Here is a 23,444-nt window from a genome sequence, read left to right as displayed (position 1 = left end):
AAAGATTTTACTATAAAAACCTTATAAACAAAATTAGGAAGAAAATTTAAAAACTACTTTAGAGCATGGTTATATATTTTTTAAACATCTGTTTACATACAAACGACATTAATTTGTTTACCCAGTTCCAGGTCCTATGCAATTTTAAAGTTTAAAACTTGGGCTGAATGCGGTGGCACACACCTATAATCCTAGCATTTTGGAAGGAAGAGGTGGGAGGATTGCTTGAGCCCAGGAGTTTGAGACCAGCCTGGGCAACAGAGAGAGAGTTCATCTCTACAAAAAATTCTAAAAATCAGCCGAGTGTGGTGGTGCACACCTGTGATCCTAGCTACTTAGAAGGCTAAGCCGGAGGATAGCTTGGGCCTGGGAGGTCGAGGCTGCAGTGAGCTGTGATCACACTACTACTGCACTCCAGCCTGGGCAACAGAGCAAGGCCCTATCTCGAAGGAAAAAAAAATACTTAAAAATTACATTTCTTTAAAAATACATTCTTTAATTCAGATTTTTCTTCATTAATTCCTACTTGGCTCAAATTAAATATAGTTAATGAATAGTTAATATAGGACATAAAATTAAAAAGGCACTATAACAGATAATCTAATTTAACCTATTTTTTCAGATGGGAATACTCAGGGTTCATGTAAGTTAAGTGACTTGCTGAAGGCCACACAGCCTTGTAAGAAGGATGGAAGCTTCTGCCTGCTCCCTGTTTATATGGGGTATTTATGTGCCTTACATCCAGATTACTGACTAAATAAAAGTATTAATATATTTAGTCAGCCATCATATACCTACTAGAAAGTCTGCTTATGTAAACCAGAAATATTACAGAACTCTACCTTACAAAGGAGTGATCACAGCATGAAATTTCTGTTAGAAATACATTAGAATTGGAAATACTCTCTAGGAAATGGCCAAAAAACGATATGATGAATGAAACTGTAAGTGGTCAGAGAAGTACATAAATGTATATGTAATTTTGAAATGTATTGCTCCATTAGCCAGCATTTCAGACCCACTTATTCATCTTATTTTTTGCTCTGTGAAACTGTCATACTAATAGTTATGTCTCAGATTCAATTATTTTAAAAATAGAAAATGACTTCACACTGAATTGCCAGTGGTTTCCTGTTTGAAGAAATAATAAAATAGTCCTACTGCAAATGCAGTTTAAGTCCCAGCACTATAATTCACAAGGCAACTCTTTTAGATTTTTAAAAACTAATTCATGACAAAAGCTTACACATTTTAATGGTACTGAAACATTGGGTTGACTAAACTGCATTTTATTTGTCTATTTTTATTTTTACCTGCATTTTATTCTGTTGTCATAGCATGCAGTTTGCCCTGAATCAAAATTTGTTCTATTACTTTAAGATATATTGTAGACAATATACATATGTCCTTACCATGATTCTTCAGTCTACTCAAAAATAATAAATTAAAAGCTAAGATAGTTGGAAACGATCTTCTGATAGAATATAATGGGCCATTTATTGAAAACAAAATTGCCAAACATCTAGTTAGCTTAATTATATCCAGTTGCAGTGATTTATTTGATAAGGACATTAGATATTAGGCGTTGCTATCATAATAGCAAAAGTGGGAGACCTTATTCATTGTCCTCCATCAAACACTGTTCTTTTCGTAAGACGTATTATTACATTTACAAAACTATAAGTGTTACATGAAAGCCTTATCTATAGGTGACAGCAACTCCAAATCAATCCTACCTTAAATTATTGGTCACCTAACTCAACACAATGTAATTTGCAGAAAAAAAAAAATCAGTTGCTGCTATTCCTTTGAAAAGCACCTGAACCAACCCCTTAGAAGAGGACTTCTAAGGAAAAGCTTTGTCTTAACTTCAAGTTTTTTGGTTTTGTTTTATATATTCATAAATATAAATATATAAATGTAAATATATGTATATAAATAATTACTGCATAAGCTAAGATGGAAGGGGGGAGGATTTATTTGCCTTTCCATGGCTTTATTTAATTTTCCAAAGTTGATACTTTGTAGGTTATGTTAATATCACTTCTTAATTTTTTTATTTTTTATTTTTTAGCACAAACACATTTATTTATTAACCAAAGGGATGATCCTAATTAATCTGATACTGAAACAGCTGCATGTAAAATGTTTGTGATAAAGATAATTGAACACAGTAATGAAAAAAAAAGAAGCAGTATGGAGATTTGCCCATTGAACTGAGCTTGTTGATTTTCGTAGCTATTTCCTGTCCAAAGTGATGATGAAGTTTTTATTCTACTTTTTTATAGATCTGAGAACAGGTGACATTGTTCATGACACAGTCTACCATGAATTTCCCATCTTTCAATTTTCTTGTTATTGTGCTTTTCTTCCCATCCCACTCCTGATGCTGAACCAATGATCCATCTGTAAAGTTGTAGAGAGTCTGAGTTTTTTTGCTATGAGCTGTAGTTTCTTCAAACTTCTCTCCCAGGGTACGAGAAAACTGTGCTGTTTTCTAAGTGCTCTGAGTTTTTATGGTGAGGTTTTTGTCATCACAAATGATGATACACTCTGGCTTGGCCATTGTGCCCATTTTTCACAAAGCTATTCCCACTCCTAGTTTCTTCACATATTCATCAAGGCCTTTGCTGTCCACTAGGCATCATCTTCCAGCTGCTGAACAGTGATCATGGTGGGCACAGGAGGGTGTGTGGAGCAAGCTTAGCAAGGTCGGCATGGGCAGCGCACTGTGAATATCACTTCTTTAAATCAGGGTCAAATGCTCTTGATTAAGCAAAAAGAAGTTTCTGTTGTTGAAACAGGATGTGAAAATATTATTAAATGCAAGATGAGTTGATTGTTTACTGTGTGCCAGGCCCTGTGCTACCTACTAGGAAATAGGTGTAAGCATGAAGATCCTGCTTCAAGAAGCAAAAACTGTAAACTTAGACACCAATGTCGGCTTTCCCCTTAACTCTTCTGAACTCAGTTTTTAAAAAATGTGTAATTTGGGGGATATAAGGTTTTTATAAGGTTTTCTATCATGGTTTAATGAAATGAAAGCACCTGTAAATAATATGAATTTAATAATATTTTTTAAACTGTTTTTTTCTCTTGAGAAGTTGATTATCTGGGGGAGATTGGTGCTGGGGAAAGGACACAAAACCATCTTAAAATTCTTTTTTTTTCTTAATAAGCCAACCAAGTACACCTTATTTCCCAAAGTCTGAAGCCATAAGCAGGTTTTTAAAGTACAGGAAGAAATAATCTAAGATTATTTAAGCAAATGGTTTTAAAACTTTAATGTGGAAATTATTCTCCTGGAGAGGCTTGTTAAAATGCAGATTTTGGGGTGGGTGTGCTGGCTCACTCCTGTAATCCCAGCACTTTGGGAGGCCGAGGTGGGGGGATCACTTGAGGTCAGTAGCTCGAGACCAGCCTGGCTAACATGGTGAAACCTCGTCTCTGCTAAAAATATAAAAATTAGCCAGGTGTGGTGGTTCACGTCTGTAATCCCAGCTACTTGGGAGGCTGAAGCAGGAGAATTGCTTGAACCCAGGGGATAGAGGTTGCAGTGAGCCAAGATCATGCCACTGCACTCCAGCCTGTGTGACAGAGCAAGACTGGGGTGGGCTTGAGAGTCGGCATTCCCATCAAGATCCCAGGTGATGCCCACCCTGCTGGTTCCCAGACCACATTTTGAGTAGCAAGGATCTAAACTATTCTGGCTCCACCATTTACTTATTGTTGTGACCTTGGACAAGATACTTACCCCTCTGTGTCTCAGTTACACCATCTGTAAAATGGCCATAATAATATCTACTTCATAGAGTATTTAATGGGGTAATATGTACAGAGTACTTAGTGTCTGGCATGTGGTAGGCTTCACATATGTTATATATGTATATGCATATTGTCACCTGAGGTAGGTCACAAGCAATATAAGTAAACTAATGGCTACTGGGCCTAGAAGATGAAGTTATTTGTGATGCTAATCATTATCCTGATAAACATTGGCTTTTTGGATTTTCTTGTAAACCTGATCTAAATAACATTAAAGAAAAACAAGTTCCATTAAAAATATTTTATAGTAGAATGGCCAAGTTTGGAATTCTGCCTATAAACTTCATTAGTTTACATAATCTAGGTTGATGAAAACTCTATGTCATTCAGAAAGAATAGAAAGATCTCATTAGGGGCCTCTGGTGGAAAGCTTTTAACTACAGGCGTCATTTTGTCTGTTTACCTTGAGTCCATTTCCCTTTCCTTTCTTCCCTTTCTTGCAAGAGAAGAGGTAGCACAAGCTGAACTCCAGCAAGGAAGCACTTTACCCTTGACCCCTGCTGTGTATGATCCTAGTCAATTTCATTCACAGCAAGTGATAAAGGATAAAGTGCCTCACTGTCTTGCTAACCCCAGTTGCCAGTAATTATCTCAGAAAAGGTAGAACCTTTCACCGTGCCTATTAAAAGCCCCCTTTGACCAAAGATATCACCTTTTAGAAAAATATAGCTCAGGGAAAAGTCTGCAGTGGATAGAAGATTATCCATGTCTTCAAGAATAATGGCACTGACGGAGACATCAAATCATTTAGTTGGTCAAATCATTTAGTTGGTCAAATCATTTATTTGAGGCAGCACTTTCTAAAATAAAGGAGATAATTTCTGGAAAGGACAGGATTGCAGGAGAGGTGGTCATTTGAGAGGAAGAAATGAACACAGATGGATTGCCCCTGCTCTGTAGTAAGGGTTGAACCAGACAAACATCACAAGGCATCCAGCTACTTCGTTTCCAAGCTGAGTCTGAGCAGAACTGAGTTCCTAGTCAGGATGATACCTAACTGTAGCTCTGAAAAGGACCTACAACAGCCCTGGGAAACCTCGTGGAGGAGAGGAGAGATCTGCTTTATTTCTAAGCTTTATTCTTGGCAGTCAGGTGACCTTCTCTGGCTGGAGGAGCGGAGACCTGAGGGCAGAGCCAGGAATTTGAGGTGGCTAGAACAAGTACAGCAGCTTCTAAGTTTATTAAACAATGATCAAAACTCACAAATGCATAATTGGGGGCAAGGGTGGTTACTGAGGAAAACAGAGATACTGTGTGCCATAACATGTGAGCCTAATCCTGTTTTGGGGTTCTTTGTGAACATTCTGTCTGTGATACAGCCATTCTGTTGGTGGCTTTAGAGGATGACTCTAGAAGATTGTGAGAATTATTCATAACATCTACTTTTATTTAAGCCAGATTATCGCCAAATTTGGATGGGAGTTTGTCTGGTCATTTTTGTGTGATGAAGTGACGTAACCACAGGGTCCTCTAGAGAAGCAGAACCAACAGGATATAGCAAATGAGGGATTGGCTCATGTGATTATGAGGGAGAAATCCTATGATCTGCTGGGTGTAAGCTACAGAACCAGGAATGCCGGTGGTACAGTTCCACTCCAAACCTGAGGCCTGAGAACCAGGAACACTGATGTCTTAGGGTCCAAGTGGAGCACAAATTTGCCATTTTTCCACTTTTTGGCTCTATTCATGCCCTCCAGGAATTGGATGATGCTCACTCACATGGGTGAGATAGTCTTCTGTCCTCTGTTTACCAATTCATATGTTAATATCTTCTGGAAACACCCTCACAGACACACCCAGAAAAAATATTTAACAAGATCTCTGAGCATCCTTTAGCCCAGTCAAGTTGACACACACACTATATACATATATTTTTATTTTATTTTATTTTATTTTATTTTATTTTATTGAGATGGAGTCTCGCTCTGTCGCCAAGCTGGAGTGTTGTGGCATGATCTCGGCTCACTGCAACCTCCGAATTTCTGGTTCAAGCAATTCTCCTGCCTCAGCCTCCTGAGTAGCTGGGATTACAGGCAGGTGCCACCATGCCTAGCTAATTTTTGTATTTTTAGTAGAGACGGGGTTTCACCATGTTGGCCAGGATGGTCTCGATCTCCTAACCTCGTGATCCGCCAGCCTCAGCCTCCCAAAGTGCTGGGATTACAGGCGTGAGCCACCGCACCCGGCCAACACACGATATTAACCATCACAGTCTTCCTGAAGGGGACTCTGAGCTAACCACAATCCGTGTCTAGGGCATTGCAGGCCAAGATGTAATATGCATAAGAACCACTTATGGAGACACTTAAGAATGCAGAGCCTCAGGCCCTATACCCCAAATTGTTTTTTGGGGCCTAGGAGCCTGCATGTTAAAGAAGCACACCAGGAGACTGTGATGCAGGCAGTCCAGTGACACATGTGGGAGACACAGTAGGCCCAGAGCAGTAGGAGCTGTGTATGTTCTGCACCTTGAAGCTCACATGTGCTCCAATTCCACTGCTCTTTACGATCTAATTTAAGTAGGAAGATCAGAAGATGGGAACATACTTTTAATTTTATTATTTAACTTAATTATTTAAATTAGCATGTATAATACCATTCTGTAAATGATAATATAAAAATGGAATATGTTTTCTGCCCAGTGAATGACGGCACTGGTGACAGTATAATTAGGAATGTAAGTCGTCAAAAGTTATGCAAACAAATCTGAAGTTAAGGGAAGATCAGTGAATAAATGCTGGTAGCATTTGGGTTACATAAATTCTGTGTTCATTGCAAGGAAATAATACCTCCCACATCTCTTTCTTTTAGGGATTTCCAGACTCTTTCAAAGTTCCATTTACAAGCTAAGTAGCTATCACCACCCTCTTTTCATAAAACGGAAACAGAGCAAAGTAGGCATGCTCATCATGTGGGCTGAATAAAGAAGTTAAAAAAATAAAATGATCTATGATTCCAGATCATACCAAGGAACTGACATGGTAGATTTCATTTATTTCCTTTTCGGAGGATTCTATAGTCACTTAGAACGCAAGATCCACCACTGAACCAAACTCACCTTCCTGATCACCACCCCTCACCAGGATATGCACACCCTTGGAGATATGGAAATGTCCTGAGGAATGCCAGCTTCTTTTGTCTGCATGGATACAAAACAATCCGTTCCAGATCTTGGGGATTTCTTTCTTTTCTCAAACTGAGTATCTTAGACTCCCTTGTAAGTGAGCTAAAAATAAATAATAGCATTGACCCAGGCATAAAACTACTCAGAAGATAGAGATAGAAATCAGGATTTGCAGTAAATCCTATAACATTGTATTGATTCTACTTCTGCTTCTGAAGGAAGGAAGATGCTGTGGAATTATTGTCCACATGTATGGATTGTTTGTGTGAAGACCATAAAGTACAAAGTTATTTATGTTATTCTATATGTTGGTCAAGAATCCCATTAATCAGGGTTAAATAAGCAATTTCCCAGCTGCTGCTCACCCAGGAGCACTCTGAGGCATGAGCACCAGCATGGAGAAGCTGCTCATTCACAAATCAATGCGGGACACTGAAAACCTCTGCCTCTGTGATTTTGTGATGAAGGCTCACAGTTGTCCTGGTCCACAGCATCTTAATGTGAATGGCTTTCTCCAATTGGCCATTACGGCTGCCTCTTATTGTACCTGTGTTTGAATGGCTTTGGAGGATGACTCTAGAAGATTGTGAGATTTATTCATAACATCTAGCTTTTAATTAAGTCAGATTATCTCCAAATTTGGATGGGAGTTTGTCCAGTCATTTCTGTGTGATGAAGTGACAGAACCACAGACAGAAACTATACGTGTAAACCATTGCTGCACCACTGTGGACCCCCTAAGAGAACGGCAGAGGCCGGGTGCGGTGGCTCACGCCTGTAATCCTAGGACTTTGGGCGGCTGAGGCGGGTGGATCACGAGGTCAGGAGATCGAGACCATCCTGGCTAATACGGTGAAACCCCGTCTCTACTAAAAATACAAAAAATTAGCCGGGCGTGGTGGTGGGCGCCTGTAGTCCCAGCTACTCGGGAGGCTGAGGCAGGAGAATGACGTGAACCCAGGAGGCGGAGCTTGCAGTGAGCCGAGATAGCGCCACTGCACTCCAGCCTGGGCGACAGAGTGAGACACCGTCTCAACAACAAAAACAACAACAACAACGACAAAAAAGAACGTCAGAGTTCCTTAGCTTAAACGTTTGGAAGTTGAAGCATACATTTGGGGCTGTGATTGTGGCCTTAAGAAAATTATGTATTGTATGAAAATTAAGGACCATCTGTTAAAGCAGAGTTCAGACTTCCCAGAAGGTGGCATAGGGTAGCCTCGCAGATAACTGGAAAGGAAAAGACTCCCTCACCTCTAACCGGCCCAGGGGCAGAAGGTCCAAAGGCAGGGATACTTCAATGTGGGGCACTCACTTTGTCACATCTCTACTGGACACAACTGAGTAGATAAAATTTTGAGCAAGTGACTCTAACATAAGGCAGCTTCAAAGACAACTTCTACCATATCCGTCATCCCTGTAGTCTGTTCATTAAAAGGGATGACAAATATTTTGATCCTCTGCTATCTCCTACCCTCACCAAATGACTGATATACCCTTACCCTCCGTTCTACTCGCCATCCCACCCCCTGCCCATCTCTCCATAGCTTCTTTCTCTTCTACAATTGCACAGAGATGGAAGAAGAATGAAAAGGGAAAAGCTGCACATATAGAAAATCACAAACCTTAGTCTCTAGTTACATTATTAAAAATTGCTACCAAAGGACATTTAGGGAATCTTTTTTTTTTTTTTTTTAAAGATGGAGTCTGGCTCTGTTACCCAGGCTGGAGTGCAGTGGCACAATCTCTGCTCACTGCAACCTCCGACTCCCAGGTTCAAGCAATTTTCCTGCCTCAGCCTCCTGAGTAGCTGGGGTTACAGGCATGTGCCACCATGCCAGCAATTTTTGTAGTTTTAATACAGGTGTGAGCCACCGTGCCTGGCCCATTTAGGGAATCTTGGTGAAAGATTTACAAATCAACTCTAATTTATTGTCCCCCAGAACTGATTTACTGTCCCCCTCTCTCCAGTCAGCAAACCCAGCAGGCCAGATGGCTGGCATCCCTCTCGTACATTTCCTTTGCCTTTTCTTCTGATTTTAGTTTCTCCTGTTGTCCAGGTCAGCAAAACCTTGTTCCTGCCACAGCCACACTCTGGCCTAAGTTGACCAATTGTCCCAGTGTATTCACGATGAAGGGATTCCCAGGACACTGAACTTTCAGTGCTAAAACTGGGTTGAGCTGGTTTCCTGAATTCTAACCCTTACTTGCTGCCCTGGCCAGGCAGCCTCTCCAGTGCCATGACATGCACTTCCACGTGCAAAGAGAATTCAGATAAGCATCAAACAGAAGGGGAGGCACTCATGATGTCAGGGTACTGGGCAAAGTTCCCGCATCTATAAGCCATTACTGACTTCCTTCCTTGCAATCAGAGAAAGACGAAAAGATGCAGGCCATTCCACAGATATCACCAAGTAGATACCCACCTCTACTCCGAGGAAATCTTGTGCAATTATGAGATGTGACGTTCACTGGTGTATTTATCCAGCTATGGTTTGCTATTTTTTTTTTTTTTTTTTTTTGAGACGGAGTCTCAAAAAGAGCTCTGAGCTCTTGCTTGTTCTCCAGCATCTGAATCACTTTCCTGCACTGGTGTTGGAGGACTATCCACTTGGGTATATCACAAGCAGAAACTTTCTTGTGAAGTGGTCTATTTGGGCAACTCCAGCTGGGGAACCAGGACTTCTAGAACACTCTTTTTGGCTCCAGCTTTAAAGGATAGGGAGATAGGACATGCAGGACCTCCTTTTGCCCAGGCTGGAGTCCAGTGGCGCGATCTCGGCTCACCGCAAGCTCTGCCTCCTGGGTTCACGCCATTCTCCTGCCTCAGCCTCCTGAGTAGCTGGGACTACAGGTGCCCGCCACCACGCCCAGCTAATTTTTTGTATTTTTAGTACAGATGGGGTTTCACCATATTGGCCAGGATGGTCACGATCTCCTGACCTCGTGATCTGCCTGCCACAGCCTCCCAAAGTGCTGGGATTACAGGCGTGAGCCACTGTGCCCAGCCTAATTTGCTATTCTTCTTGACTAAAGATGACTTTTATCAAAACCGCCTGTTGACTTCATTATAAACCCAAGGAGAAGACTGTGAATTTATCCCAAATTGATTGCAGTAATTCAGAGATGGCCTCAAATTTTGCCAGGGGGACAAGACCAGCATTCTGAACCATCATACTTGCCTAGGGACAAAAAAATTAATACAATCTCCTTTCACTTTTTATAGTTTGGACATTTTTTTGCCTTGTTCAATGATAAGCTGTCCAGGTATTTGTCCAGTTTTATATCATTAATCAGTACATATTGCCTATCACTAGAGTCAAAGAAATTATGTAAAGTGCAAACTAGAAAACAACATAGTGCCTTAGCTGGACTGAGCTTGCCACAGCCTGTGGCAGGTTCGTACTGTGTCAGCTGAGCCCATTGGACTACATGTCCTAGATTCCCTTCCCTACATAGTTTTGGGTTTGTCTGGGCCACAAGAGACATTTTGTGGGAAATTTGGAAAGCAGAAGTGAAGCAGCAGACGTATCATTTCAATACAACAGCAGTCCCCAGGGTCTGCTGCAGCCACGTGGGCTGTTACTGATATGCTGCCTCTGTTGTGGTGAGGCAGCTGCCACATCCACAGTGACCTCCAGCTCCTTCCCTACCTCCTCCTTCAGTGTCACTGGCTTCTGGGCCAGGTGATGTTTAGCCCCATGTTGAAAGGCACCAGTTTCAGTGCAAACCACCCACTTCATCAGTGTTGGAGGCTTGTGGGTGATAAGAGACCTCCTTGGGTTCCACTAATCCTCATGGGTTCCAGCTTGGCGGACAAGTTTAAAGCCCACTGACTGTGTCTGGAGCATCCCAATCCACTCCTGAAGCAGCCACAGTAGTCCTAGATTTGTGTGATGCATTCTTATTCTAGCCCACATCTCGCTTTGTGTTGCCTCCCTGTATATCTTATAAGCTGCCCCAAGACTTCCTCTTTACCATTCTCAAACCCACATTGGCTTGACTCCTTGGCTCTGAGCTCTTGCTTGTTCTCCAGCATCTGAATCACTTTCCTGCACTGGTGTTGGTGGCCTATCCACTTGAGTATATCACAGGCAGAAACTTTCTTGTGAAGCGGTCTATTTGGGCAACTCCAGCTGGGGAACAAGGACTTCTGGAACTCTCTTTTTGGCTCCAGCTTTAAAGGATAGGGAGATAGGACATGCAGGACACACCAAAACAGCCCAATACAGAGTACACTAAAAAGATCGTGTTAGGTGGGGTGGGAGGAATCACTTGAGCCCAGGAGTTCAAGGCTGTAGTGAGCTATGATTGCACCACTGCACTCCAGCTTGGGCAATGAAGTGAGACTCTGTCTCTTAAAAAAAAAAAATTGTTGGAGGAAGGAGTAAATGAATGAACTGATTTGCAGGGGCTTGAGAAGTTTGCAGTCTAAGGTCTGTGTGTGTGTGTGTGTGTGTATGTGTTTGTGTTTGTGTTTTGTCTTACTGTTCATAGGCACTAACTTGCAAGTTTGATTGACTGTTCCATCCAGGGAGTCATTCGGGATAACTGTTTATCCTTAACCTGGGCCAATAATAATCTCAGCACAAAAAGGCAGTGCAGAAGGAACCTATCATTGTACACTGTTTTTGCTCACTTTTTCTTTGCCTGGAATACGGTATGTTGACGGAAAGGGGAGGAGTCCTTTTTCCTTTCCCATCTAACATTTCTCTACTACTACTTTCTCAATGATTTATACTATTTGTTCACTAATAAAGGACTGCTGAGGGCAACATCTAGAAGCAGATTTCAGAGAAACAGCCCCCACCTGCTCCCTCCAATCCATACTCTAATCACCTGGGCCCCTCCCGTCTCATCGCTCCCCACAGAGCTTTCCAGGGTGGTAGTTACTTATGTTCACTGTCCTTTGGAAGAGACAGAGATTTGCTTTCTAGCAGAAATGGAAAAGTAAAGGTGTTACAGATGCATTGTGGGAAGCAACGGGAGGGAATCACACAACTGAAACGGAATGCATTTATCCCCCTTCTCCAGTGGCCCAGCCGCGGCTCACCTAGTGTCTCCCTGTGGGGGGCAGGCTGCTGTCAAAAAAGCGAAATTGAAAGCCCAGTTAGACTCCCACTTTAGCCTTTTTTAGCTGGCAAGCACGCTTGAAGTAGCTAGGCTGCAACCACAAGGGGTTACCAAAGAAAAGGTTGAAAAATAAAATAGAAAAGATGGTCATCTAGAAAGCCTCCGTAAGAGAGAAGGAAAAATAAATAAATAACCAACTTAATCCCCTTTTATTTTTGTTAACTAGAAAATTGGGAGCTAGAAAACGATCTGTAATTTTTAAATTGCTGGATTTTCCCCAGTAATAATTAACATGAAAAAGTCACACCTGATGGAGCAAAAGTAGTGTTATGTTTTCATTTGTGAACAGTAGTATAATAAGTGGGCTAAAGGGAGTTCAGCTAATTGGCCCATGGTTATAGCTTTAATTTCTGCATCTATTGTCAGGAGAAATCAGCTTTTGAAGTGCGTGGAAAACTATGAAGTTTTTAATATGGATCAACAGGATGTCATAATGGTCTGATTAATAGAGATCGGCAGTGATTTTGGAAATCTGCTTTACATTTCATGTCTCTCACACAGAGAACAGGAAAATTTAACAGTTCCCATCCCCGCGTTTCACAAGTATTTGATTGTATGCTTGTATTTTTTAAAATTACGAATTCTAATTTTTAAAACTTGTGTGTTGACATCATCAGTCTGTCTAAGTCCTGCTCAGGACCACATTTTCCATGACTACTACAGACTGACCACACCCTTCTCTGAATTTCTTTTTCAGTGAAAGGCAGCATCACCCAGCTTTGCTGTAGTTATTCAGTGCATAAGACTCTTTTCTTAGCTACATTATAAGCTTTCTGAGGACTGGGCCAAGCTTTCTCTCCTTCTGCCGCCTCCTGATCCATCAACACAATATCACACATATACTAAGCACTTACTATAAATTTTAAACAGCTATAATCATTACTCATTCTAATTGCACAAAATTCTAGGTTTTTAATCTTTTGTCAGCATTTGAATGTATATTATTCATATTTATACTTTATCTTAGCCAAAAGGCCAATAAGCGATATTATTCATATTTATATACAAATTACAAAGCATTGTAAAAGCTAAATTTCTTTGTTCCAACTCTCTTTTTTCTAATAGAATAGACTGTTTCTCTTTCCTTGATCTAGTAAATCTTGAAACTTTTATATGACATGTGCAAAGGCATTAGGACAGATGCTCAGAAAGTTGCACCAGCATTTCTTGTTTTTGCTTTTCAAAAGGGAGGAAGTTATATTGAATTAAATTTTATTTCTAAATGGTTTGCTGCACCTGAAAATAATTCTTTCCAAATATAAACTTATTATCTGTATTTTAAAAACTGAACTATTCCTACAATAATGTAGTGCTATCCTAAAATATGTTGCTTAGAGGTCTGCACATGACTGGTTTGCATGAGACACTGCATTTTTCCTTTCCTTCAGTAAAGGAATTGTTTTCATAACATGCAAATACACACATATATTCATTTATTCACAAATATTTACTGTGTGTTAGGACACAGGCATTCCTTGCATTTGTATATTAGCCAAGGAAGGGAAAGAGAGACAGAGGCAAAATAAATCTGGGAGTTTCCAATTCTGCTAGTTTAGAGTCAGTCAACATCTGACGATATTGTTAAATTATTTACAGTCTTGCAGGACTTACGAAACCTCAAAGCTGATTTTCCTGTAATTCAGTAAAAATGTAATTTTATTACCATCACTGTAATTATAACACATGGAAAAAATTAAGTTGCAATGCATAATGAAAATTTAAGAGTTATGGAAAGGTAGATGTAAATCAAGCTTGTCCAACCAGTGGCCCACGGGCTGCATGCAGCCTAGAACGGCTTCGAATGTGACCCAACACAAATTTGTAAGCTTTCTTAAAACATGAAATGTTTTTGAATTTTTTTTTTTTTTTTTTAGCTCATCAGCTATGGTTAGTGTTAGTGTATTTTATGTGTGGCCTGAGATAATTCTTCTTCCAATGTAACCCAGGGAAGCCAAAAAATTGGAACCCCTGACATAAATGATGAAATACCCATCCGACACATTGGAAAAGCCAATATGGAGAAAAAGCATAAAATGCAGACTTTTAGGCTAGTGGCTGAGAGACTGACAGCACATCATGGCAGCATGGTAAGTGTGTGTGTTTAAATTTGTTTCAGAAGGGATACATCCACTTACAGTGAGTAGCATTTGGGGCTGCAATTTTTTTTGAGACAGAGTCTTGCCCTGCCACCCAGCCTGGAGTGCGGTGGTGAGACCTCAGCTCACTGCAACCTCTGCCTCCTGGGTTCAAGCGATTCTCCTGCCTCAACCTCCTGAGTAGCTGAGACTATAGGCGCCAGCCACCACATCCAGCTAATTTTTGTATTTTTAGTAGAGACGGAGTTTGACCATGTTGGCCAGCCTGGTCTCCATTTCCTGACCTTGTGATCCGCCCACTTCGGCCTCCCAAAGTGCTGAGATTACAGGCGTGAGACACCGCACCTGGCCCTGGGCTGCATATTAAAACACGAATGGTTTAATGTTGGAGTGCTTTTCTCATTCTTTTCTTTTATAAACATAACAGAATTTACCTTTTAACTATTTTAAAGTGGACAATCCTGTGGCATTAAGTATATTCACATTGCTTGCAACTATCACCTCTTCCATCTCCAGAATTTTGTCATCCTGTAAAACAGAACCTCTGTACCTATTAAACACTCACTCTCCATTCTCCCCTTCCCCTAGCCTCTGGCAACCACTACTCTACTCTCTATCCCAGTAAATTTACTCAGGACCTCATTAAGTGAAATCATGCAGTATTTGTCTTTTTGTGACTGGCTTATTGGACTTTGTATTATGTCCTCAAGCTTCATTTATATCACAGCATGTGTCTCAATTTCCTTCCCTTTCAAGACTAAATAATATTGCATTGTATGTTGTTATGATCTGAATGTTTATCCCCACCCCCCAATTCATATGTTGAAGCCCCAACCCCTCAGTGTGACCGTACTTGGAGGCCAGCCCTTTAGAAGGTAACTGAGGTTAAATGAGGTGCTAAAATAATCTCATAAAACTGGTATCCTTATAAGAAGAGGAAGGGGCATCAGGCCTTCCTCTCTCTGTCTTCACCTGTACAGAGGAAAAGCCATTTGAGGACATGATAGGAAGGTGGGCTCCTACCAGACAGGAAGAGGGACTCACCAGTCACCAACCCTAACAGCACTTGATTTTAGATTTCAGGCTCCGTAACTGTGAGAAGATAAATTTCTGTTGTTTAAGCCACCCAGTCTGTGGTATTTTCTTACGGCAGCCCTAGGGAACTGATACATATGTATACACCACACTTGAGTTGCCTCTGTACCTCTTGGCTATTGTGAATAATGCTGCTATTAACATGTGTGTACAAATACCTGAGTCCCTGCTTTCACTTCTTTTGGGTATATATCCAGAACTGGGATGGCTGGATCTCATGGTATTTCTCTGTTTAAGTTTTTGAGGAATCACCACACCTTTTCCTGCAGCAGTTGCACCATTTTACATTTTCACCAGCAACATACAGGGTTCCCATTTCACTTTATTTCTCATTTTTAAAACATTTAAATATACTTTGGTTACTGTGAAGAACCTGTGGCCACTGGGGAATGATCGTAGACGTGGGACTGTTGACAATATATTCAAACCTGTAAAGTTAATTTGCTTTCTTGTAAGCAGTGATGTAACAAATACACAACATTGCTTTTGAAGTGGAAATCTAATTAAGCAGGATCCTCAGTGCTATTTTGTATCAGCATAACTTGATCAAAAATTGGCCAGGTGCAGTGGCTCATGCCTATAATCCCTGCAATTTGGGAGGCCGAGGTGGGAGGATCACTTGAGCCCAGGAGTTCGAGACCAGCCTGAGGAACATAGTGAAACCTCATCTCTACAAAAATAAAAAAAATTTAGCTGGGCATGGTGTTGAGGGCCTGTAGTCCCAGCTACTCGGGAAGCTGAGGTGGGAGGATCATTTGAGCCCACGAGATTGAGGCTGCAGTGAGTCGTGATGGCACCACTGCACTCCAGCGTGGATGACAGAGTGAGATCCTCTAAAAAAAAAAATTACTTCAACATACTGTGGTGATAGGTTAGCTAAGGTTATTCATGTTAAAAATGCTGCCACTCCTTCCCTAGCAGTGTTCTCACCATGTCTATTGAAAACACATTTTCTGATCTTTCCTCTCTGGGTGCTGTGAAGGTATCAGATCAGGTATCATCTCAGCCCACATCCTCTGAATTGAATTATGGTGTTTTCGATCATGATGTTATTTGTTTTCAACTCCACATTACACGTAATCATGTAGCTCATAAATCAAGTTTAGGAATATATTTCTTCACATAGCCCATGATCTCTAAGTGCCAATACTCTGTGCTAAGTAAGATATCTTAAAATTTTGTTTTAATAGAGCTAGGGTCTCACTATGTTGCCCTGGTTGGTCTTGAACTCCTGGGCTCAAGTGATCCTCCTACCTCAGCCTTCCAAGTCCTGGAACTACTGTTCTTGGCTTTAAATTTTTTCTTTATGATTATTTTCAATTTTTATAGATTTAAGAAGCCATTTGAGGAATAATTTTTTTTTTTTTTTGAGACAGAGTCTTGCTCTGTCACCCAGGCTGGAGTATAATCGTGTGATCTTGGCTCACTGCAACCTCTGCCTTCTGGATTCAAGTGATACTCCTGCCTCAGCCTCCCAAGTAGCTGGGATTACAGGTGCCCACCACCACGCCCAGCTAATTTTTGTATTTTTTTTAGTAGAGACGGGGTTTCACCATGTTGGCCAGGCTGTTCTCAAACTCCTTACCTCAGGTAATCCACCCACCCTGGCCTCCCAAAGTGCTGGGATTACAGGCGTGAGCCACCACGCCTGCTCAGAATTTTTTTTTTTTTTTTTTTTTTTTTTGGGATGGAGTTTTGATCTTGTCGCCCGGGCTGGAGTGCAATGGTGCCATCTTGGCTCAACACAACCTCTGCCTCCCAAGTTCAAGCGAGTCTCCTGCCTCAGCCTCCCCTGTAGCTGGGATAACAGGCATGTGCCACCATGCCCGGCATGTATTTTTGTATTTTCAGTAGAGACAGGGTTTCTCCATGTTAGTCAGGTTGGTCTTGAACTCCCGACCTCAGGTGAACCACCCCATCTTGGCATCCCAAAGTGCTGGGATTACAGGCGTGAGCCACCGTGTCCAGCCAGAATAATTTTTATAAGCATTAATTAACCCAGAGAAAATTACAAAACCCTAAATGTTGTAATAGTTGTTTTCAGTATGGCATCACCACTCTCTAAATACTTCAATTAATCCCAGATCATGATAAAAGCTTTTAATTACTCTATACTATTCTTTAACTACCTTCTTTTGCACACATCAAAGAATGGGGATTTATATTTCAAATATTTAATACCCATTAGGCATTCTAAATGTTCCCTAAGAATTATTTAGAATGATTACATTTTCATTTTTCAGGCTACTTCAGTTGAAAGACAGATTGAAGTAAAATTGACAAGTGAAAGTCAATATTTAACTGGTACTTCACTTGGACATTTTATTCTAGTTTCAAGCTTTGAGGTAAATAATTGAGTGAGGGAGGGGAACAGGAATCAGCTCTGTTTTGTTCAACAGTTTCCTCAGGATTTTATACAAAGAGAGACGTCATGTGGTTACGTTTGCTGAACATATAAACCTAGGAAGAAGAGAGAGTAAAATTTGATGACAATTTGGACTGTAAAAGATGTTGCTATTTTAGAATTGGGTCTGAAACTCACAAAGTTGTAATTTAATAGGACTAAATATGAAGCTTGCACTTAGAGTTTAAAAATCAACAATCCAAGTAGAGGATAGGTAAGACATTATGCAATAGGTTGGTGTGGAGCGTGGAGCTGACTGCAGACTGGAGATGTGCCCGGAGGTTAGCTCAGTTGCCAACAAAGCTGACACAATAACAGGCTGCATTAACAGAGAGCTGTGTTCCAGAAACAAACGCTGCCCCGATTGGGCCACATGGTAGCATTATTTTTGGTTATGCATGCCACATTTTAAGCCAGATGTTAATAAATTGAAGAGCATCAAGAGGCAGAGTGGTGCAGAGCCTGGGAATGTTGTTACATGAACGCCTGAAAGAAGTGGGGTAGCCTAATTTGCAAAAGAGCCTAAAGTGACCCTTTCCTGGGATCTCATGGGCTATTTCAATGAGACGGGGATTCTTTACCAGAATTCAGAATTCAGACTACTGTGTGACTGTTACAGGAAGGCAGATTTTAGTTCAATGTATGGAAGAATAATTAGACCTGTCCAAAAATAGAATGTGCTTTTGTTACTGGAAATATTTTGTCAGTTGGATGAACACGTGCTGTGAAGGGGAGCCCACATAGAGTGCAAGGTCGTACCTGCTGACCTCTGAAGGCTGCACCTATCCAAAGCTCCCTTAGAACATCCTGGAAACCATGTATCTCTGTCAATACTGTGTACAGTATAACTGAATTTAGGGCTGTATTTATGTGATTTTCAAACAACCAACCAGCCATACAAAGTAGATTAACAATGTGTCCACTAATATATCAGGGCATATATTTATTTCAGCACCGGGATTTTGCCCATGGTCTCTGCTGCAGAAGCAACCAGAAATCACAAGGAGTAGTTTTTGTTTTTTGTTTTTGTTTTGTTTTTTTTTGTGACAAAGTCTCCTCTGTCATCCAGGCTGGAGCACAATGGCGCAATCACAACTCACTGCAGCTTCGACCTCCCAACCTCCTGGACTCAAGTGATCCGCCCACCTCAGCCTCCCAAGTAGCTGGGACTATAGGCGTACACCACTGTGTCGGGCTAATTTTTGTAATTTTGCATTTTTTTTTTATTAACAGAGATAAGGTTTTGCCATATTGTCCAGGCTAGTCTCAAACCCCTGGGCCCAAGGGATCTGCCCACCATGGCCTCCCTAAGTGCTAGGATTACAGGCATGAGTCACTAAGCTAAGCCAGTAGAACTCTTAACTAACCCTTATGAGAGCCTCTCAATAGCAACGGAAACATGGGGACATTTGAAGATAAGATTACCTTTCCATGCAAAAGAGCAGCAGCTTGGTGTCCTTTGTTGATTCTAGGAATATATAAATTGCAATTTCAGAGTCCATAATTAGATGCTTTGAAGAATGAGAATACCAACATTGCTAGTCTTGGTACATTAATTAATAAATGTTAGAAGTTACTTGGCACTTCTTCCCCTTCAGAAACAACAGCAAGAGCATAGGGCAGGGGTCCTCAAACATTATGCATCAGAATCACTTGGAGGGATTGTTAAGACGGATTGCTAAGCCTCATTTTCATGGTTTCTGTTTTAGGAGATAGAAGGTGGGCCCTGAGATTTTGCATTTTTAATAAGTTCCCCAATGATGCTTATGCTGTCGGTCGGGGGATCACATTTGCAGAACCATTGGTATAATGAATGAATGAACACTGTATGAGAAGCCATGCTATAATCATGCAAAGTATTTATGTGAGTGGTGTTTGGGAGCCTGTTTGTACCTTCTTGAGAGAACCAATTATTAGCATCTCTTTCCAACTTTGCATTCAGTGACATCACACAATAGTTTGACATTGACCATGTTGGAAATGTTTATACCACAGAAACTGGTAAATGCTAAAACCATAGCTTTTTCTCTTGAGAGCCCAATAAACCACTGCTATAGACTCAAAGCAGAATGAAAATATTGGATGATCGAATGTCTAATGCAATGTTTCTCAAATTCACTTCATTCATAGTTTTACTTAATGCTTCTTGAGTCCTGGCTACATAATCACAGCAATATTTTTTCAATTATAATGTGTTAAAAGGGCTTAACAGGAATGGAATTCATGAAATGAAGTGTATTCTTGGATTTAAAAGACAATGCAATATTGTTTTATTTACTAATTATTTAAGAATAGTCAACATGTGATCCACTTTATAAATGTGTATTAAAATTATAACATGAAAATGAACATAGTGATCATTAAATATATGTACAATACTAGTTCATCATCATCTAACATTTACCAGCTGCTTAAAATGGGTGCTGTCATAATTCTTTACATGAATTATCTCAATTTTTTTTTTTTCTTTTGAGACAGAGTCTTGTTCTGTTGCCCAGGCTGGAGTGCAGTGGCACAATCTTGGCTCACTGCAGCCTCCGCCTCCCGGGTTCAAGTGATTCTCCTGCCTTAGCCTCCTGAGTTGCTAGGATTATAGGCGTGTGCCACCACACCTAATTTTTGCATTTTTAGTAGAGATGGGGTTTCACCATGTTGGTCAGGCTGGTCTCGAACCCCTGACCTCAGGTGATCCACCTGCCTTGGCCTCCCAAAGTGCTGGGATTACAGGCATGAGCCACCGTGCCCGACCGAATTATCTCAATTCTTACAAAACTCTGTGATGTAGATATGTTATCCTCCACCTTACAGATAAAATCTGAAGTCACAATAACAGGTATATGAAACTGAGGTATCAATATGTATATGAAAGAGGCTGGCATGTATCAGATGATCTCATAGGTAATGTCCTAGAAACCTCACATGTAGCATTTCTTCTTAAAAATTTTGTACTGTATCTACTTATTTATTTTAGAGAGAGTTCTCAGTATATTGCCCAGGCTGGACTTGAGCTCCTAGGCTCAAGAAATCCTCCCACCCCAGCCTCCCAAGTAGCTGGGACTACAGGCGCATGCCACTGTGCCAGGTGAAATATACCATTTCTTAAAGACATTTTACTGATAACTACATTGTTATTATGTAATTACCGTATTCTTTTTTTTCCCACACACAACATATAGGTCATTTATTTTCCTTCTAGTCCTGGGTTCAGTGCATAGATGGCTTCTCTTCACCCTTCGGGTTGACAATTTTCTCCAGGTTGCTGCTTCTGATATGTTAAACCTCAGCGTAGAAGGCCCTGAAGTCCAGCACCATGGCCCTGAGCTCCCCATAGGCTGCCTCATCTCACTGGTGCACCAAGACCCAGTAGTCCATTACATGAGTCTCCTTGGAGGCCTTGGCCACAGCATCCCGACGTTCTGAGAAGTACTTGGAAATGTTGTCTGGAAAGCTTCCACTTTGCTTTTGACGGCATTCACCCTCTCCAGCACCTTCTCCTGGATTGCTACCCCAAAATCATCCATCTTCAACCTTGAGGATCAGGTGCTGGATCCCTGTGATCACTAGAATGCATTTCTCTTTGAGACTCCAGACTCCTGGCTTAACTAGGGCAAGCAGGAACAGGACCTTCTCATTCCCAGGGAGAAATCCACTCTTAGGGACTTCTTTCATCTCCTGCTTATCTGTTTCCATCTCATCATCCTTGGGTGGAGGGCCTGGGATGAGATGTCCAGTGGGGCCCGGAGGGAAGTCAGGTCAGCCACATTGAGGCAGTACCTTGCAAGAGCTGATTCAGGTATATGATTTTCTGTGGCAAGAATCTGTAGAGGAATTCCTCAGCCTCCTGGAAAAGATTCTGCCTGAAGATCTCCACCTGTTTACAGGCCTCCCGTCTCAGGCGCACCCCACACGGCTTGGCCATATGCTGCTTCAGTTGCTAGATCTCTGGCCTCCTAATTACCGTATTCTTCAATATATTTTAAATACATTTTAGAAGAAAATACTGCCGGCATCAAAACTTTCACAGAACAATATTAGAACAACACTGGCATTCTAGGGAAAACAATGTTAAACATTGGCTTAATGGCCTTAAACTGTAATAACTTGACCAATCCTAACCCTTCTCTTTTGAGCTTTGCCTCTCAAAGGGAGGACCCTCAGCCCTCGTTTGTGGTGGGTGGACATTATCAATGCTTGCCACTTTGACTCCCTGATTTCTATGCTTCCCTGAGGTTGTCCTACCTGTGTTTGACATGTTTTAAATTTATATATTATTAGTAAGTTATTGGCAATCTATGATTGCTCTGACTTTAAAACCTCTGTCTTTAAGTTTCTTTTGTATCTCGTTGATACAACCAGGATGCATCCTGGGGATTACTATCTGTCACCACTTAGTATCATCTTCAATTCAGCTTCTTCATGTTCAGCATTTTGTTCAAAGCCGTAATATGACCAAAAATGAGTATTAGGTTGAATGTAAACCTTAGAAATTTGGCTGTCAGCATGTACAACATATCCTGTCGGGAGTGTAATCTCACTTTAAAAGGGATCCAACTGTGAGCAATTAGCTATAGAAGGCTGGGGGGCAGGTTTCAGGGATGAGTAACAAGATGAACTTTGCATTGCATTGGCAGGGTGTGGTACATTTTCCCACAGGTTAAAGCCACTAGCTTTTCATCTTGCGTAAACATGGTTGCTTAAAATGGTTTCACTTTGGACTTCTGAATGACCCTTCTATACTGCTTCTGTCTGACTCTTTAGCCAGTTATGTACACTAAAAACCTCTCCCTCTCTAACAAATATTGCAACAAGTTTCCCAAATCTTAATGAGCCACAGTTATAGTTATCCACCAGCTTTAAGTATTGTAGAATTTCACAAGTTTGTAAACTTCAGACCAACACTGTTCAACGGAAACATAATTCGAGCCACATACATAATTGAACATTTTCTGGCAGCCACATTAAAAAATTAAAAGAGGGTCAGGTGCGGTGGCTCACGCCTGTTACCCCAGCCTTTGGGAGGCCAAGGCAGGTGGATCACTTGAAGTGAGAAGTTCAAGACCAGCCTGGCCAACATGGCAAAACTCTGTCTCTACTAAAAATACAAAAATTAGCTGGGTGTGGTGGCACACACCCATAGACCCAGCTACTCAGGAGGCTAAGGCAAGAGAATCACTCGAACCTGGGAAATGGAGGTTACAGTGAGCCGAGATTGCACCACTGCCCTCCAGCCTGGGCAACAGAGTGAAACTCCCTCTTAAAAAAAAATTAAAACAGGTACAAATAACTTTAATAATATATTTTGTTTAATCCAATAAATCCAAAGTTATTTCAATATGAAATCAATATTGAAAGTTATTAACAAAATGTTTACATTTTTTCTTTTGTACTAAGTATGTGAACTCTGGGTGTGTACTTTTGACTTATAGCACTTCTCAGTTTGGGCTAGCCACAATAACACATGTGGCTAGTGGCTGCTCCATCAGAAAGTATAGCTGGAGACTTGTTAAAACTCAGATTAATGTTATCTTGGAACATCCATATATCCAAACACCCTAGTTGATGGTTTTTTTTGTTGTTATTATTGTTTTGTTTTGAGATGGAGTTTCGCTCTTGTTGCCCAGGCTGCAGTGCAATGGCGTGATCTCGGCTCACTGCAACTTCTGCCTCCCAGGTTTAAGCAATTATCCTGCCCCAGCCTCCCAAGTAGCTGGGATTACAGACACTCACCACCATGCCCGGCTAATTTTTGTATTTTTAGTAGAGATGG

The 23,444-nt window shown here is 41.0% G+C and overlaps 1 protein-coding gene and 2 pseudogenes across 2 annotated transcripts in view; 1 reads left to right on the top strand and 2 right to left on the bottom strand.

Annotated features, from left to right (window-relative positions):
• SPMIP2 (sperm microtubule inner protein 2) overlaps positions 1 to 23,444 on the top strand; it is a 144,342-nt gene that overhangs the window by 6,455 nt on the left and 114,443 nt on the right. The gene's annotated exons all lie outside the window — the stretch shown is intronic.
• Positions 2,270 to 2,673, bottom strand: LOC101153575 (fatty acid-binding protein 5-like; annotated as a pseudogene).
• LOC101153213 (proteasome activator complex subunit 2-like) lies at positions 20,882 to 21,596 on the bottom strand (annotated as a pseudogene).

The sequence above is a fragment of the Gorilla gorilla genome, chromosome 3, assembly GCF_029281585.2.
Source record: "Gorilla gorilla gorilla isolate KB3781 chromosome 3, NHGRI_mGorGor1-v2.1_pri, whole genome shotgun sequence".
In the NCBI taxonomy this organism is placed as follows: Eukaryota; Metazoa; Chordata; class Mammalia; order Primates; family Hominidae; genus Gorilla; species Gorilla gorilla.
Note: the sequence above shows the minus strand (reverse complement) of the source record. Positions and strands in the feature narration are given on the sequence as shown.